This window comes from Bombus huntii, chromosome 15 (assembly GCF_024542735.1).
Source record: "Bombus huntii isolate Logan2020A chromosome 15, iyBomHunt1.1, whole genome shotgun sequence".
NCBI lineage: Eukaryota > Metazoa > Arthropoda > Insecta > Hymenoptera > Apidae > Bombus > Bombus huntii.
In genome coordinates, this window is record NC_066252.1 from 9,407,213 (window position 1) to 9,425,243 (window position 18,031).

The window sequence follows — 18,031 nt, forward strand, 5'->3', positions numbered from 1 at the left end:
GTCACGTGTTACGTAACGTGAAATGTCGCTGAACCATTCGATCTTATATTTTTCAAAGCGACTCGAGCGTTAGAAAATATGGAAAAACTAATCGGACCAGCATCTGATTTGAATGTGTATTAATTGGCAATTAGCCGAAGCGAGTAAATTTCAACAATAGCGTAATAAAAACCAGTGGATTCGAGATTCAGTTAAAAGTTATATATCTTCGTGAGAACGAAATTGCAATATAAATATCTCACGGAAAGTTGCGGAGTCGTTGCTTATTTCCAAACGCTGTTCCATGTTAAATAGCTTTTCAATTTTATCAAATGTTTCTTCGCATGGATGATAACGATCGCGACGATGCTGCAACGCGAAATGAATCCTGGGAACGTTTAACACTAGGAAAGTGATCTATTTAGTTAACAATCGGCAGTATAATTCACTGAGAATGTTTCTTGTACGATTTGGTAGAAACGCACCACTGATCGGTATACGAATCTCTGAGAAAGAAGATCGTTATTGAAAAAAAGTCGCGTATCTACTAAACTCGATCGTCTCGTCCAATCAGATTAGATCGACATCAAAAGGTTACAACAGAATTCCTCTCGTAAATTCCAATCGACGTATCACTCGAAAATCCCCAACGACACCTCTATTAACTCTACTTGCCGTATAATCGTACTTGACAACATCGCGGATCGTTCATCTCGTCTTCGATCTTCTCCAACAAATACAAATATATCCAGGTAGACTCAAATTCGCACCATACTCACGAACCTCGCTGTGATTCGCCTGCAAAGAAATCGCAGCGAAGTAAGTTGCATCTCTAAACTTGAGAAAAGTACGTTTTCTCGCGAAAGCGAATATCGAGATTCGAAGATACAGAAGCGCAACACGGACTTCGATGGATCTACTAAAAAATTTCAAACGTAAATCCTCGCTCGACAAGTACACGCACGAGCGCATACGAATACGCTGCAATGCTTTCGAATACACGCGCTACGGAATACAATCGGAGCTTGCAGCAGAGAATCGAATCTGATAACCCGTTCATCTTGCGTGCCGCAAAGCTCTTCTACATCGTGTCACGTTCGATCGAAGGAAACGTTCTGCAGTTATCTGCGAGCGATGGAGGGGACGCGAGCCAGCACGAATAAGGTTGCAGGTGTCGGCGGTATCAGACGGCAGACCACATAGTTACGAAGCTCCATTAAAAGTCTAGGAAGATATTACGTCATCGAGCGGTAGGTCATCCTCCTATTATAGTGGAATTTCGCTGGCGAGATTGGTGGCAAGCTGAGATCCTAACCAGTCCTCCGTGACCGTTCACCGTGTTTATTAACCTCGGTCACTTTGTCACGGTCTCCACGTTGGCGACCAATCTTGTCGTTCGTTTCTGCCTTCGTTTTTGCATCTAGAACCGTACGACTGTGTTGCACTCTATTGTGCGAACGTACCTCAACACATATACCGAGTAGCCGAGGTTGAGCAACATCAACGCGCCTTGTACGTTGTGTATATGTATAGGTAGCGCATTTATTCGAGCATCGAGTCGCTTTTGCTATTCGTGAAATCGATACCTTACGTATCGGCAGTTGAATTTGCATCCGAGTAAGATGTCTGATTTTCAAGAAGACGGATTCAAGATTCTGGTTTTGAATTTCGTAGAGCATCGCGTTAACGCGAGTGAAAGTTTCTCGGTGAAAATTCACTGTTCCCACTTTTCTCGGTGAAGCGTGACGATTTGAATTTTACCGCGTTGCGGAATTCCCGACGAAATGTTCCGGAAAGAGTTGGCGTTCCGTGTAAATCATGGTGGTCGGTTGCGTTTGCGAGTCATTGAAGGAGAAACCGAGGCAATAAACGCGGTTCTGTCGATGCCGTTCCGCCGAGCACCGGTGAATGGTAGCCTTTTCCTTCCTGATGTTCCTCGTATTTCTCGATAGGAAAATAGATATTATGGTATAAAAGCGAAAATTATATACAAGATACGCGTTCTAATTACGCTCTGTTACGTTTCTCGTATCAATTATCGTCTTGGAGCAGAGTATGCGAGTAATTAGAGATGCGATCTATGAGATGGTGTAATAAGGGATAGCTGATAAAGGAAATCAATTAGAAATGCCAAATAAATTTTATTCCGCGAAGCAATTGATTTCAGATACCGGAATGAAATTCAATTCGAAGAATAGAAAGCTAACGATGTAGAATCGATAATTTCGTTTTATCGGTAGATACGTTGAACGCAATCGGCGATTAGAACGAGAAAATTCATCGATTAAAAAGAAAAAAGAAACAAAAGAAAAACAGTGCTAGACGCAAGTAGAGGAGAGCCGTGAAACTGTTACTTGCATCATTGATCGTTGCGATCTGTTAATAGTCAGCGAGGTAGTCGAACCCTCCTACCGCTTCGACTCCGAATCCCTGAATGTCGTGTTGCATCCTCGGCGTCCTTGAATCCTTTTTACTTCCAGGTTTCGGGCGTTCGCCCGGTCGTTCGCATTTCGCCGTCTCCACGTTCCTTCCGATCAGATAAAAATGTTATGCATTCAACGCATGCCTATCTGTCGGCCATGCCGGCGATGCTCTCGAGCACGGCGCGCCGCGACGCGACGTCGAGAGAGCGTTCCCGTAGGAATCCTCGATCGGTTCGCCGTGCCGCCGTTGTCGGAGCAAAAGAGTCTGACGGAAAAGGGAGGGAGGGAGGAAGGAAGGAAGGAAGGAAGGAAGGAAGGGTGAGAGAGCGCGATCGGCGCGTGTGTAACCGCGTATTCGCCCGTTGGAGGCAGCATCGGCGAGAGAGGCGACTTCTCGAGGTCGTCGATGGACCTCTCAGTCCTTCGGCGGACGATTTATCAGAGCCGAAAGATCAGGCCAGGTGAGCAACACACGCGCGATCATAGACACGAACACGTATCGCGTGGATAACGCTGTACTTCGTACACGATGGCTTAACAACGCAATTTATCAACGGCCGCTTTCATCCGGGCGATTCTACGTAGCAATTAACGTGTCCACTGCGGGAACATCGTATTTTAAAGGTTTACGGCCCTGACACGCCCATACAAAATTCACTAGCCTCACGCACCTTCTCCTCTGCACGCCATGATTTTTCTGCTTTCGACGAGATTTACGAGTGGACTACGCGCGACGACAGCGATTCGCCCGATGTCCGGTGCGCGATCGACTCGATTCTACGCCCGATTCCGATTTCCAAACGATCGGAACGTCGGTGTTGGGTGCACGCGCGCACATTTTCGCCTTCTCCTACGAAACGTCATCGTTCGACGGGGATTAGATAGCGTCATCGTACGTAATCGGGTCGTGGTAGCGTTCCGAGCGATTCGCCGGTTGGATAGGGTGCGCGTTCGTCGATACGCGAGAATGTTATTCGAGGGGCGTTCCATTCTCCCTGGCTACGCGAGTGTACGTGATTTCGAAGTTCGAGTTTCATACTGCATGAGTTATCGTCGACGAAGGAACGTTGTTCGGTCGATTCGCTAAAAATTTTGAGGTATTAAGCGTACCGTGTTCATTTTCTTCTTAACGCTCTGTGCAAATGGGAAATTGTTTAATCGATTCGAGCGGTATTTTTGTTTCTTCGAATTTAACAAATAAACCTCGTAATCGTACGCTGTGCAAGGTACGAAGCGCAAGATCTTCGTTTTGTTTCGTATAAAATACGGTTACTTTTCTTACGGAATAATTTGACCGTGACTCAGCTTGTTTATTTGTCGGAACGGATATAGCTGTATCGAATATCGCGATAATCGATCGCCTCGATTAAAACCACAACCCAGTCGATGAAAATGAAAATTGAATCGGAAATTATAAACGTTAGATAGCCTTGAGATCAGCCTTTACCTTTCGCGTATTCGCTTGATTACCTACGGATAGAACTGGAAAAGAATTTTGTCGCGCCGCAGGAAAAACGAGCTTTCACCCGGTATCTCCTCGTGCTAACCACCGACGAGAGTTTCGCTGTCTATTGGCATCAGCAGATCAAAGCGGCACTTAAGGTTAATCGTGGAACGCTTTTTCGTGGCAATGGTGCCGGACGATGTTCGCCGATAACTCCGATGCCATTGAATCGAGCAAGGTCTGGTCTGGAGAGCTTGGATACTTGGCTTCGTGCCGGACTCCAAGCTCGATCCTTTCTTCCAGTTTAGGAACGCCGGCCATTAAGCGGTACGTGCGAGAGGAAACATACTTTAGACATTAACATCGCAGTCGTTCGACTACGCGCACTATTCTCCTAATGGCATGCTCGGTTTAAAAGACAATGTGCAGGCCTCATCCGAGCGAAACTTTATCAATGGCGTTCCTTTGAATAGGAAACTTCTTTCCGCAATCTCTCAACGCGTTCGTCATTCGCTTAATCGCTAAATTACGAGATTTATTTGATGGATGTCCTCGCGAAATCTAGGTTTCGCGATCGCTCAAGATTTAGTTTAGCGGCGGCTGTTCTTTGCGTTTAGGGGCGCACGTTTGTCCGAACAGCATCACGAGAGTCCCAAAGTCCTCGCGTTGTTGCAGTTCTACGTGCGTATTTATGGAGTCCCTTATCGTGATCGAAAGCTAGATTCGTTTACGTAAAATTATCGAACGTGATTAATTTTCTCTCATAGACGTTTAATATATCCTCGCGTCGTTTGGCGATACTCGAAATGCATGTAAAGCAGTTTATTTTAAGAGCTAAGGTAAGCCTCGAGCAACGAACGAATCGAAATTTAAATAACTTTATAATTAATTTCTCGATGTATGGTCGATACCGGTTGTTTGTTTGGTCTCTTCGTATCTTCTACTTCGTTAAGATCCGATATCTCGAACATCCTATGATCAAAGGACCTGTTGCTCCGATAAGACACTCCGCTAATCTTCTCCGATAGTAACAAATTCGAAATCTCCGAAAACTATAATTAAACGTGGTCGTCATTTACGATCGACAACTTCGGAAGCAGGAAAGATAAGAAACCTGTTTCGTCAAACCGAAACGATCTCCGGTGCCAGTTCCCGTTCGATTCTCGCATCGCGCGTCGTTCCGTTGATCTGGTCTGACGAAGGCGAAGGGAGCGATTCGGCAAGAATGTTAACGAATCGCGGAATCCCGGAGGCAGATGTATAACGGGGTGGTGTCGGTCGTTCGGAGAGTCACAGATGGGCGCTGCCCTGGCCATCGGTGCGGCGCGGCGCAGCGTTCGAACGTAGACGGGGCGCGCGGTCCGTGGTCTGCGAAGTCGAAGGGTCATCGAACTCGTGTTCGAATGTTCGGCGAGAGAGCACCGGCTGCACAGGAGTACCGGGAACCGAGAACAAAGTACCAGGTATCCATTCACCGTACGAACCATCGAGCGTCGTCCGGGGGCCCCCTTACCCGATAAGGGCGATCAGCCCCCACCTTCGCCGAGGCCACGTTGCAGCCCGTGAGCGTCTCGTCCCACAAACGAGCAGACGGAAATCGCCAACTGGACGTTCTGGCTAATGATGCTGGCCGCTCTCCGCTTACGAGCCGTGGCTACGTAGTACGTATACGCCACTGGCCACGTTCTTCCCTATCCCTGCTTATCCCTTACTTTGTTTGTCGATCCCTTGCGTCCTGTTCGAGTCAACGACCCGAGTATCGGCTACTTTTCGTCGTAGCGATGCACGTTGGCACTGACGAGCCTCTGCAGCGGTCTCGTTGACGTTGCATCGCAACTTGCCGTACGTTTGACCCTTTAGCTCTTAACCCTCTTCTAGCTGGACGCTGGCGTACGCGCTTATTAGGAATGCACAGGTATCCGTATGCATTTCGTTAGAAATCGTAAAGTATCAGAGTGTAACGAAAGAACCGCGCGCGTTAAATACCTTCACGCTTAAAATAGAAGCGAAATAGTTATTCGTTCGTTAAACGGAACCAGCGCGAGGCATCCGATACACAGGAATGTTACTCTAGAAAAGAAATTCTAATTCAAAGCATCTAATTACCGTTCGCGTCAAAGGACACGTTGACACCGTCGTGTAGAGAGAAATCGGCGTCGGCTGCGTGGGATGAGCGAAAGTGTATGCATTTGGCAAAAAGGTCAATCGAATCGAAACCTTGCAACCGCGAACAAGCTACAGCGAAGCCGAGGCTTGGTAAAAATCAAACATGCTGCTTGTTCTCAACCCTCTTTTCATAACTCGCACGCAAATGTCGCGAAGGGAAATCGCAAACAAGCGGCGTATCTAGCCGAACAGTGAACAGTACGAGCGAAGCGTATCGCGTGTTAACATACAAAACGTCGAGGCTCGTCTCGGATAGCAGGAGGGAAGCGGTTTTCGCTTGGAAAGGGAGCAAAGGGGAGCGAAGGAAGGAAATCAGAAGCTGGACGTCGCGGCTAATGATGCTGCACGGCCGTCCAAGTAGTACAGTAGTAGACTCTATTCTTTATTCGTACTTTATTTGCTTGTGCTCTCCCACGTGCAGCCGCGATTCACTCGCGTGTCGTGGACGTCGCCCGTTAGCTCTTCCGTCGTGTAGCTTTTTGCCGGCCGGCCGCGCGGCTAATTTATGTACTTATGAGAGAGCGAAGGGAGAGAAAGAGACGAAATACCGTCCGGCTGGGTTCTCGTGGTTGGCTAGCCGCTCGTTCGGATAACGACGGTCCGTTCGTCGCGTAATTTACGCGTTTTTGCCCGAGCGGAATGCGGTCCCGCCACACCGATAGACTGAATTTGTGGCTGTTTAAACGCAGCTCGCCTCCTCCCGTGACATAGTTCTTTCCACGGTCGAGAATCGACAGAGAAACTCGAATTCCCACGCAACCACCGTGTTTCCAGTACTCGAGAATCCTATCGGCGGTCCCGACACCACCACCTGTGCAAAATAAAGTTATTATTTATGGGACACACGGCCGTTTAACGAGCCACGCGAATGTGTCCCAGTAATAGCGGTGCACGATATACATAATTAGCATAACCAGACGCCGGGAAACTTGGTTAGTTCGAAGGACGCGTAGCGAGCGTACCTGCGTGTCCGCCTCCGCGATAAACCCTCGTCCGGAGGATCGCGCGCCGCGTCCTAGCGCGATATGGATCATTATGCCAGATCCGGTGATAGCGCTCGCTCGTACTTCCAGCTACTTAACGGTGGACGAGTTTACGCGGAAAATCTGACCTCTGTCTGCCAGGTCGCCTTACGCACGCGCCATCTTTTTCGTTAAATCTCTCGGTTGATGTAACTGCCGGCACGAGTATCGCGCTTCTGCAACAGAAGTTTCGGACCTCCGCAAGGTCACCGAGTCGTCAGATCCGATCGTGCTGTAATTTTAAACGATCGAGCGATTAAATCTCAAGGCAATTAAACTTCGTAACCAACGGTAAATTCTTCGTTACCAGCTACGAATTATTCTATTTGTCCGATCGTATCCCAAAAGTAAGAAAAGCAAGAAAATTTTCGCGTTCTAATCGAGAAAAGGTTATCCTAAATCGTTCGATCGAAGCTGCGACTCTCGGACGTTCATCTATCATTAACGAAACGCGTCTGTGAGTAAAACCGAGCACCGCCTATCGTAGTTTTTCATCGTGGAATATCATCTTGCATGCCTTTCATTCGTCAAAGGCTCGGTAAATAACCGTGGCCGGTAATTGCCAGTGGTCAGGACGTTTGCTCGTGTTATCGTCTGTTATCGATTGATAACACGTCGCCCGCCAGTAAGTAACTGTAACTTGATGGATTGTGCTTCATGGATCACGCGGTTTGCAACGCGATCGACCCCGGGCGATCTTGGACAGGATGTTCCCATGCCGGCTGTCGTTTCACCTGTTCCTTTTCGCTCGTTCGCGAAGAAATCAGCGTTAAGTTACGTGCATGCTTGAATACGCGACCTACGGACGCCGTGAACTGGGATACGTGTCTGCTTTGTAAAATATTAATCACGCGTGAAAATGGGTTTCACGGAAAATGTATAATTCCTTCGTGTTCCTGCATCTTGATCGTACCTGCTACATCTTTTCAGGCTAACGGTTAACGGGTATTTGTTTGCGATTAAGTTATGCGAATCACGGGTAATAGAACTTTATAGGATGCAGGTAATGCTCGGTGCAGAAATTATAAAACGAATTAACAAAAACTTATATTACTAACGGCAAATTTACGAGCACGCACGCGTTTAATTTCCCACCGACCACGACCAAAGTATCGCGTCTCACTTTGCAACAGTATTCCATTAATCACACGCGCGAACGTACACGGTCTACGAGCCTTGTCCCGTTCCGCTGACGTCGAGTCTCAAAAATAGGTTTACAATGGTTTGATCGATTGCGACTTTTAGGCAGACACGTTATCTTATGGCATCTACTCGATCGGCTCGAGTGGATCGTTTTATGCAACAGAAATAGACGGTCGAGAAGGCCTATTATATCGTGACACGTTATGTATCATTCGAAGCGCTGCCCTGCCGTCAGAGGTCTGTTCAGGTCTCGTGGTAAAGAACGATGGGAAAACGTGTATGCTTGATACATGATCTTCCGATCGTGAATCCTCGATCCGTCGACAGGTTACTGGTCAGTAGTACGTCGTGCGGGATATCGACTGTGTCGAAGCTTGTCCGAGTAGTGTGATAAAAAAGCTTGTTAGCTTGCTCGTCCTTGTGGCTCAAATTGATTATACTTAGACGCGAACGCGTTTGGTATCTACGATACGCGTTTAGTTTTAAGACAGAAACCAAACGTGGAATACTTTTAATTTTTCCGATCTTTCGGTTTCTTATCTATGCTACGCCGTATATTTCTATCGTTACTCGCGAGTTCCGAACAATTCTCGTATTACGCCAATATCTTTAGAAGCTATCGAGAAATATAAATTTCACATCCTCCAACAAATCCACCTACCACGTACTACTGCATTACTCAGTGAAAAGACAATACCCATGGAGAGCCATCGACGAAAGTATTCGAGTATCCGTGTGGACGACTAAATTCTCTTATGGACAAGAGTTTCTGTATAAGAAAAGCGCAGCAGGCGGTCCGATTACAATAGCAGTTCCTGCTGGTGTCAAGTTGATTAGCCCGAGCCGTGAGTTTAAAGGCACGTGTCCTCTCCGGTGGTGACCGTTATGTGGACGTGACCTATGTCGTCGTCTATAGTAGAGCCTAGGATCAATGAGTGGTCGTTTCTTAGAAGTTAAGATTATGCCCATGGCTATGCACAATGTTCCACTCCTAACGGTCCGCCTGCGCACCAGTGACCTGAACACGAACCGCGCAAACTTCGCCCTGCCGCATTGTTCTTCGCCCAAGCCGACGAGACTGGCTACCTGTTTCCTTCTTTTAATTGTTCCCTAATAGACGTAATTTATCGACCGTCCTTTCGATAACGACGGATCGCAGCTCGCAGCGATCTGCGATCGTTCCCGGCAAATTACCCAAAGAATAGGACATTCCAACTTTCTTTTCGACCATGATTTATCAAGTTCCAACGTTGCGTAAACTTTTTGACGTTTCGATGGCTTTGTAATTGAAAGAACTTGCACGCCGTATAGTTCGATCCCCAGCAGAGAACGTCGTCCGTTTAGCAACGGAAAGAGAAGAAGCGAGAATGGAATTGGAAATGCTCTATATTTATGTCCACGTCGCGTCGTTCATCTTCCAAAGAGACCATAGTTTAAATCGAAGACGACATCTCGGACAAGTCGTTTTAATTCCAACGTGTCGCGGGATTAGAAAAGTCCCGAGACAACTTGATCCCCGCATTCCCTCGTGCGGGGATGTTTTCGTCGTTTCTCTTTCGTCTGCCATCCGTTCAATCTGACACGAGCGAAGACGCAGTACGACGAGAATCGCGTCGTCTTCGTCGCACGAATTCCTTGCTTGTCGCTCGTTCGTTTGATTTGGCCCGCTTGGTAAACGAACTTGGCCTGATCCGGCTTTCTTCCACGCCAAAGTGCTAGTTTCTGGCTTCTTAGATTCGCCGATTGAGATAAAACGATAAGTCGAAACGAAGCCTCGCGAGGCCTTCTTCGTCCACGAAGGACGGGGGCTATTCGGGGTGAATAATCGTATTTGGCGTGGCCAAATCGTCCTGGCCGACCGACAGTCTGTTAACAAGTTCCAGTTAATCCTCTCGTTCGAACGAAAATGCGAGGAATAAAATATCGTCCGAGTATGCGAGTTTGGCTGATGCAACTCGTGGCGATAATGCAACAAAGACGCTCCGATGCTGTAATCGATAGAAAAACGTTGCAAAACAGTCGCAAATGGACAAAGTCGTTGACATCTATTGCTATGGTTATCGAGACGCGTCTGTAAAATTCTGCTGTTCTCGTTGGATCCTGCAGGACCTAGAGCGTCATCCGCAGACAGAAGAACTCAATCTCGCCGCGTCCAACGGCGCTCGAATGATACACGAAGTTTTCCATCGAAGTAATTCCGTTCATTACATCCACGGTGCTCATCACGCGCTGATGATGATACCCTATCCGGTCGGCGCGAGGAGCACGAGAGATAGTTAGCCGCTTGTAACGACGACGGGGTGATAAATTTTCGCGTGTCGGCTAACAAGACCGCTCCGGAACAGGCCTCGAAAATTGCATAGCCTTTCTTAGAAATTCACCGCGGGTCCTTGCCGCGGTTTAGCCTATAGCCGGCCTGTACAGATCCAGACGAAACCCACGTAGGCGTCTAGGGACAACGTCCTGGCTTTCAGGGTGCGTTCACCCGCTCGGCCGCTCGGCCGCTCGCCAACCTTTCATCCGAAATCCTTGAAAGGGGGGCTGGAGGAGCAGCCGGTGACAAGGGTACAGGATCTCTCTGTGTGTAGATCGCGGGGATCATTGCGAGAAGAGGGCATCGCGCCCACGTTCGACAAACCGGACCTGTCCGATGCTCTTCTTTTCTACACGCGTCTGTCCATGATGGCCGCGTTTCTCATTCGACGCTCTGGCTACCTGCTCCTTTTCACCGGCCCCTCGGCCCGATTAATAGCGAAACGAGCCGTTGCCCACTTTTCATCTCGATAAACGATCGTTAGCTTGCCACGTATTGTATCCTCTGTGGCAATGTCGGATCTCTCCGCTTGGTCGAGGTCGAAGATCTTAATGGTAGACTCATCGGACAGCCAGGCTAATCCTGTCGTCGGTACCAAGCTTTTGCCAGGTCTTGGTCCAAGAGAAATTCCTTTTCGTGGGAGCGCGTGCACGCACGCCTCAGTACTCGTAGGTGAGCGAGGCGACTGGTCGCGTATATGGACATACAGGGCAAGGCGAGCGCGATGCGGCACGCGTTGGCATTCTGAATCGCGCCGCTGTTTTCCGGTCTGCGCCTCCGCCGGTTCCGTTAGCCACGTTGTGCGATTGTGCTAATGGGTCAAATTGCGTCTGTCATCTAACGAGCCGCGAGCACGTGGGTGGCGTGCCAGGTCTCCGGATTAAGACGCTAGTTCGTCGCGCATGGCGATCTCGTCTACGTTTTTTTTTTTTTTTTCGAATTAAGGAAAATTGCGAATCGCTTGGGTAGCTGAAGATTTTACACGATAACGAAGGTTTTGAGAGCGTCCAACGACCAAGGGGAAAAATTGTACGAGATGCGCATCTTCTTATTACCTACGAGTATTCAATTATTGGATCTTATTTTCGATCCAAGGTTGTCTCTCGAATAAACCATCCCCTGGCTATAGCCGCAACGACTATAGCGACTGAAACTTACTCAATTGCGGCAAATTTTTTGCGATCGTAGAGCGGATCTGCGATTCTACGGTTCTGCTGACTCGAAAGGGAGAGAGACTGGGCTTCGTGCATCAAGATCGGATCGATTCTCAAGAACGAGAAAGTAATGGCCCATGAAAATTCACGAGCCACGCTGCACGGAGCGATAGGCTGCGTGGTAAGTGGCTAATCGTGATCATGAATAAACATTATCGTGGAAATTGTGACATCTACGCGATGATACTTGCAGTTACCTCATCCTCGTTCGCCCGTCTTTCCGTCCTTCTCCGCCATTCTTTCGAAACGCGTCGGGCTAGGTTAATTAATTCCAGCCGGAGTGTTAATAATTAAGCCACCGATGTAAACCGAGAACAGTGCGAAATAATAGCACCTTTCCTCCTTCGAGAGAAGATAATGTGACATCTGTATACAATTTATACACCTGGGACAACGTTTTGAAGATTCGAATCTTTTTCAAGTTCGTGCAACGTCGTGCGTGCAACATACAGCGCTCTTTTAATATCCAATACGCGTTGAAAGCGTCGATCAGGAAGCTCGTTAGCGATCGTAAAAATGAACGTTTCGTGTCGTAGTTGCTTATAAAAAATGTACAAAGGAATCTAGATACAACGCTGGATACAACTTCTTCTCTCGAACATTCTCCACGTACCTACTGTTTGTAATTAAAAAGAAAAGAGAGAAAAACGAAGAAAAGAAAGGGAAGGAAAAAGTGAGGGTAGTCATGGACAAAACCGAAAGAAACGCAGAGGTCAGAGAGAAGCCGCGTAACTATCCGCGTTCTTTATCCGGCCAGGTGAAATTCGACGGCGAAAAAGAGTGGTAACGCAGACGTGGAAGGTGCAGTCGCAGTGAAACGACCGGTAGGTAGGCTGTAAAAGGTAAACCCGTCGTACCGGCACCGTTCGTGGTCCGCGGGCATTCCAGGCGACGCCAACGTGCCCTCCTCCTCCTCCTCCTCCTCCGCCTCCTCCACCTTGTCTTTCTTCTCCTTCTTCTTTTCTCTCTGGCTTGGCCACCTTCTTCGCTGCCCCTCCACGCCACCCCAACGAACCTCTCCCATCTTTGCCTCGCAATAATGCAACTGCATGCAGTTGCGTTATCGACAAACCATAGCTGGACTACTGTGCCGTAGGAGAGAGTAATACGACCGATACTGTTACGTAAAACTCTATAGAAATTTTAATTTTCACCGTGCGATACGGACTTTTGCCCCTTTCACGATGGCCAGCGCTCGTCGAAGGTTTCATCCGTGTTCAGCCGAATCCGAAGATGGTAGGACAAAGCGAGCTTCGACGTTTCGGCGACGATTCTCTTGCACCGATCGATATTTCGGACGATATGGTAAAAATTTGCGATTAGGCACGAGGTATATTTGAAGAAAGGCACGGATAGGAAAGGTTTCGTGCCACATCTTCGACTAAACAACCGTTTCGCGTAAAGACGTCTCGTAAATCATTCGTAAGAACTCGTGATGAATTGGAAAATGTATGCAAATTTTAATAGCCTATAGTCACTGCTATGGAGTTAAACGAAAATTTATGTGAGTTGTTAATTAACCGTATGAATAAATGCAATTCGTTTGCGAATGTTGAAACGCAATCAGAATATTCTAGACGTACAAATGTAAATCCAGTAAATTACCAATTATCCGCCTTACTAGGTAAATGATTCATTGTTAGTCCAATTAACTAACGATGTAATAGTAGATAGCGTGTACAGCGAGGTAAACGTGTGCTCGTGTCATTAGTCGGACATTCGAAGCTCGTATCGTATAACGAATAGGTTAACGTCGAGCTTCGTGTACATATTTTTCAATTAAAACCTTTCGCAGCTTTCGTACCTTTTCAAAAACTAAATCTTCGTCGCTTTTAACAACTTGCCGGTTAACATCGACGTAACAAATTTCTCCGATTTCATCTACTCGTGTACTACAATCAGAAACTTTGACAAAAATTCTAAGAAGGGATTTAAACGCTTAACAACGATTTAATCTACACATATCACAGAATAAACGTGAGATTCCATACTCGGAATTTCCAGCGCCGTTTATCCAGACTACAAAGAGTTTGTTACGACGATGTATTACAAAAGGCTCGATCACGGACGTACCAATGCTTTCGTGCCCCACTGTATACAGGATGGATTAGCAGCGTAACGCTGCTAGGATAGTAGAATGAAGTAGAGTCGTTCAATTCGTTCGTAGACAGAACGTTCCGAGTTACCGGCAACTGATTTTCTAGCGCTACTTGCTATGCATTGAACGACGTCGTATACGACGGGGTGTCGTCCGATCGAGCCTCTGCCGCTGTTGCACATCCACCGTTCCATCGGCAGGAATTTAATTACATACGTGGTGCACGAGCAGAAGGGAGCGCAACGAATTAAGTTTTGCGCGCGAACGAATTAATATAGCGATATTGCCCGGTTGAAACAGACTGAAGCCTGTTAACCGTAATTAACACTTTTTGCTACGAAAGGCTTTCCGCGAATCCGTCAGTCCACCATTCGAACGTTTTATTTTTCTCTTACACGCTGTTCGAAGAAAGACGCAAGACTTTGTGGTTTTATAGCATTTGAATTTTATCAAAGATACATCCGCAAGGATGTTTCACGCGTACGATGTATCCGTCCATGAGAAATAACGTGGCTGAATTAGGATAACAAGCGATAAGATTCTAAATAAAGATTTGCGAAGAGAGGCAACGAAGGAAACTTATCATTATTATACAAAGTGGAAATCGGTCGTGAGATTTGCTCGAACGATACCGTTCTCGCTCTCTCGGTTCGGACGCGATCACTCGACGACGCGTTATTTGTCACCGGTGCAAATCGCGGCGGCTCTCTCGCCGGCGGCGCGCGATCCTCGCAATAGCCGACTCGGAGAAAAGAGTTTCGCGTATATCGTGACAGATTGTACGGGTAGGACGCGACTAATTGAGTCGTCTCGTCACCCCCTTCAACCCATTCCCTCCTTTTTTCCTCGCGTTCCTTCCACGAGCTTCGCCTTTCACGCTATTGATGACTGTTCGTTTAATCTCGTTCCATTCTGCGTCCCCGCATAAAGACCGCTCGTCCATCATAGCGAGATTATGATAGGAGGCTGCTTCAATGAAGACATTACGCGTACGATGGCTCGGGGATTCATCTTGGCTTATATACGAGCGAGCGCGATTGTGCCGACCAGAGTCGCCTTGAGACGCAATCTGCGAATCGGCCAGCGATTTTTTTCACCAACGATGAATCGAACCGGCAGCCTGCGGCCTTTCGAATCGCCTCTGAAGAAAGATAAAGCGTACTCAGGGGTGGAATTGCACGCGGTTTTCATCTTAAGGCCTCTAAATCGTTTCGAGTTTTGTTCGAGTTGCAGTTTTCTTTCGCGCGCTGTAACCTTTTCAACGACCTTCTATTCGCGATATCTCGCTGTCCTAAGAGAGTAACTTGCAACTTGATGCTTTTTAAGGAGATGGAAGCTTGAAACTATGGACGCGCAATAACGTGCACCTATACGTTGCGCGAGACTATTAATAATTTGATTGAGCCGATAGTACACGTTCGATCTGTCGTATAATTTCTTTTAACTTGCCGCGTACATACGTACCTGTATCGTATTACATGCTTCGTTTCTTCTAAACACATGTAAACGTCCGTTCCTTGATATCCCATACCTCCTGTATAATCTTCCATATTTCCATATTCCGTATGTCTGCCACGTTTTACAGAAGCATCGTTCAGGGATTTAACACTTTATAACGTTGCATGTAAATTCATGAATTGAAATTCTAATCCTCACGACAGATCTCTACGGTGGACGTTTCTTCGGACAGCGCCTCGACATATTGTACCTTCATCTCTATATGTAAATTAGCTAGTTCTCCGTGGCGATAAACTTTCGATCTTTGTGTTCCATAATTCCGACACTGTTTAACGATTTAATGCCTTTTAGTAGAAAAGGAAGTAGGAAATTTTGGACTGAAAAGGGTGCTACGTGACACACTTTCGCTTCAGACGATTTTATTAAATGCTACGCGTCTAAATCTACGCACGTTCCATCGTTCGTTGTTATTCGTCTCGAGTACCTTTCGTAGAGACTAGCGCGAAACCACGATGGAAATTTTTTCCAGATATCTTGCGTCGATATCGATCGTTTTAGAAAATATCTATATTTATAGTTCGTTGACCTATGTACGTATTCTAAATCCCACGTAACTCTTAGCTACGTCATCGATAGAAACATCTCGTTGGTAAAATCTCTGAGATCATCCAGAAAGGCATACAAAAGAGAATTCCCCTTCGCGTACAAAAACCTTTTCAGTCTTTTCAGCTCTTTCAAATCGCTCTCACGAATCAGATAACGCTACGTCGAACGTTTCACCCCTTATAGTTCACGGAATGGCACCCGAACAATGTTGTTCCTTGCCTCCTTACGATTCTTTGTTTATTTAAGCAACGACGAGAAAGGTATCAGGATGTCTTTTCACAGTCATTCGTTCAGTTCGAGGCTGCCTATTGCGCCGTTTCAGGCGCGATCGTATCTACGAAAGAAGTTCGAAAGAAAGTGTTCCACTTGTCGATAATGATATCGATGAACGTTCGATCACCGTGTCTAGGTTGCATGGTAAATATAACCTGAATACGCAGGACAGGAGAAAGCCGTAATAATATTGTCTTTCGTCGGTTCGCTATACAACGAGGCGTCTTTAACTCGATCAATGACTGTCGATGAGCGTCGAAAGTAACCAAAGGAAACTTTACTACCGTCTCGGCATTTTACGGATCGGTTGAGAAGGAGATTCAGCGGAGTGAATTTTATGGGCCTCGCGGGATCGACGCTTCGAATTGCTAAATCGCCGCGTATTCGCGCGGTCTTCCTTGCCGATTTTTTCGCCTATCGGACTTCGTAACGAAGAGATCCGAACGAATCATACGAATGGGCGAGTAGTAACGATCGTTCGGATACGAACGAGGGATACGGAATTAAAGTTGCAGAATATATTTTGGCAACTGTTTCTCCAGACAGCGTTTTTACAAACGATATAACGCGTTAGTTTCTAATGTTTCTGGAATTGCCACCTCCTCGTGATAAATAAGTAAAAGGAGAGTAGAGTTTCCTGCGTTGGAAAGCTGCATTTGTCATAAAGAAATATAAAGTCTAATTAACGCTGCACTTGCCTTCAATTATTACACCGTTCAGTGGTATTTTACATGAATTTAGACTTTGAAATATCGAGCGTACGAATGAATAATGCTTTGGAAAATAACTACTATGGTTAATACTTTAGGGACCTATGTAGGCTGATCGTGTAACAAAATATAGGGTTCTAACGAGACTTTAACGATGAGACTTCTGTTTACGAGCAGCCTAATGCTTTCTCTGCGTATCTTAATTACATAGATTTGGTAAGGAGCGCTAATAGTGGATTTTATTAGTAACGGTGTTAATGGATCGTAATTATAGACAACGATCATCTTGAATCTATCTTACGGTTAAATCTTATATTATTTACTGGGAACAATCAATTTGTAAATTAAAAAATCGACTACTAAAACTATTAGTTTCTGGACACGCATTTATCTAGACTGCTTCATTTCTCTCCATCACGTGCTACCAACTCTAATTTCTATGCCATTATTCTTCGCCGCTGCTATTAATTTACTTACCCCGTTGAAGACCCGCGGTAATATACGCGATCCTGACAATTAATCGTAAATACAGTGTCAAGTACGTATCTAATCGCTGGATGTAATCTCGAAATATCATCCTCGTCAAACGATAAGTATAAAATACAACTTTCGATATTATATTCTCTCCTCGTAAGGCTCTGAAACGAAACATAAAAGTTTGATATTTTTCCTGTTTTTTCTTTTCTTTCTTCTTCTTCTCTCTCTCTCTCTATCTCTTTTTTTACATCAATAACAGCTTCGCGCTAAACTGTAAAATTTATTTCACAGCGATTTTCGCCTCGTTCGTGCTCGTGTTCCCTGGCAAAGGTAATTTAAAAGCATCGGAAGAATTGTTGGCGCGGAGACGCGAAAAAGAAAGAAGACCGCGCGGAGGATCCACGGAATGGATGGCCGAAAACTATTCTACCGTGAGGGATGACAACTAGCCGAGCTTAGACGAAGGCTCAACAAGGGTGAAACGCCGAGAGGACGCTGCAGGGCGAAAGGGTAGGCGGATTATTTGCATTTTAATTTGCATATTAAAACACGGCTCGTCGATCAGGCGAGCAGGGCTGCGAAATATGATAGGTTGCTCTCCGTGGCCGTCGCATTAACGTTGTAAAGGTGAGTTACACGACCGCAAGGCAACCCGACGGCCATGAGATCGTTCACGCATGCCGATCTTGAAATATGCACCCGTG

The 18,031-nt window shown here is 46.5% G+C and overlaps 1 long non-coding RNA gene and 1 pseudogene across 1 annotated transcript in view; both read left to right on the forward strand.

Moving 5' to 3' along the window:
* The first annotated feature begins 5,142 nt into the window (after positions 1-5,142).
* On the forward strand, positions 5,143-12,250 carry LOC126873891 (uncharacterized; annotated as a pseudogene).
* A 3,446-nt stretch (positions 12,251-15,696) lies between these two features.
* The window catches only part of LOC126873943 (uncharacterized), a 103,984-nt gene continuing 101,649 nt past the window's right edge, over positions 15,697-18,031 (forward strand). Inside the window, exon 1 of the long non-coding RNA XR_007692593.1 lies at positions 15,697-17,837. This is a non-coding gene — a long non-coding RNA (uncharacterized LOC126873943). The remainder of the gene's footprint in view (positions 17,838-18,031) is intronic.